We start from the raw sequence: 1,705 nt of genomic DNA, 5'->3' as shown, positions 1-1,705 counted from the left end.
GGGTGCTCCCCATCAGAAAGCCGTCCTAGTGGAGGTGACTCTTCCTCCAGCGGATGCTGGGTGAGGGCTGCACATGTGTGGCTGGTACAGTGGGGAATGCCCTGGTGTGAGAGCCCATGGCTCTGCTGAGCACCCCACAGGGCTCAGGACACCTCACTCTAAGCCTTCCTGGGTATTTTTATACACTAGCTATGAATTCCTAATATATAGGTGTATTTAGGCTTATTTATTGTTGTTGAGACAAGATTGTCTGCTATATCCCTGACATGTACTCAGTAGACCAGGCTGGCCCTTGAACTCAGAGATCTGCCTGCTCCTGCCTTCTGAGTGCTGGGACTAAAGGTGTGTGCCACCACCACCCCGCCCAGCTCATGTTTTTTATTTCATTCAGGTAAGACAATTACTGGGTAATCAATGCAAAAAGAAGGTTCAAAAGCCAAAGACTAAGGGAAGCCGGCCGAGCCTGCCGCCTGCGCTGCGCGCTCCGCCGTGGCAGCCCCCCCACCCCCCACTTGTATCCATCTGCAGCCAAGGGCAGTGATGGACCCAGCAGCTATACGCCAGGATGCGCTGCATGGTCACGTGCTTGTGTGTGAGGCAGGAAACGACCTGAGCGCTACAGTCTGTGTTTCAGAGCCACAGAGAAGCTGACTTCAACAAACTAAGGAAACCCAAGCAAAACAGGTTTTAATCCCAGCACTCCCTCGGCAGAGGGCAGAGGCAGGTGGATCCCTGTGAGTTGAGGCCAGCCTGGGCTACACAGTAAACCCTGTCTCTCAAGTTAGCAACCTCCACCCACCCACACCATGGTCACCACGAGCTATGTATGCATGGTGGCACATGCTTGTCATTCCAGCACTGCTGAGGCAGGAAGAGTCAACAATTTAAGGTTCACACACACACCACACACACACACACCACACACACACACACACACACACACACCAGGAAGAAACAAATGTCAAGGAGCTATGGTCCAATTCTCAGTTCCATGAAAACCAGGCATGGTGGCACATCCCGGCACCAAAGAGGGGATGGCAGCAGTGGGAGCCCACATGAGACACTGCGCACCCCTAAGTCTCCAAAATATATGTTTGTGTTTTAATCACTTGACTGGTGTTCCTGGAGTGCTCATGGACTCAGGATGTTTGGAGTCAGGCATGTGTCACTTACCTGTGGATTGTTCAGCCCGGGGCTGGCTGGAGCAGGGCCTGAATCCCGTCGGTGTCTTCCTCTTTTCTTAACAGGTCCAGCTTCAGAAAAGGGGTCGCCAGCCCCATGCTGCAGCACCCCGGGGCCTGAGCTCAACACGAGGGGTCCCATTACCACCCCATCTGTTCCTGGCTCTTCATCTCAGGGCCCGTCCTCTCAGAGCTGGTAGCTTCGTCGTCCTGTGGACGAGGCTGGTTGTGTCCCTGTGCTTCCTTTATCTCCTGTCCTCCGGGCTCCCGGGCTCCGGTTCCACCCCCAGGACTAATTAAGGCATTTTCCTAAACAAGCCGCTTGCATCTCAGAAAATGAATTCTGAAGCCAGCTGGTGAATTTAACTCCCTCCCCTATCTTCTGTCATACAGCGTGAGTGACTGAGGGGATACCTGCAACTTCCCAGGGATGATGAGGTGCAGGCTGATGATTCGTCCAAGCAAGAAGCAAGCATCCCACCTGTTACAAGGTGGTAACAAATGTCCCCAGGGTCAGTGGCCAA

The sequence above is a fragment of the Arvicanthis niloticus genome, chromosome 22 (assembly GCF_011762505.2).
Source record: "Arvicanthis niloticus isolate mArvNil1 chromosome 22, mArvNil1.pat.X, whole genome shotgun sequence".
NCBI classification, from domain to species: domain Eukaryota; kingdom Metazoa; phylum Chordata; class Mammalia; order Rodentia; family Muridae; genus Arvicanthis; species Arvicanthis niloticus.
Note: the sequence above shows the minus strand (reverse complement) of the source record.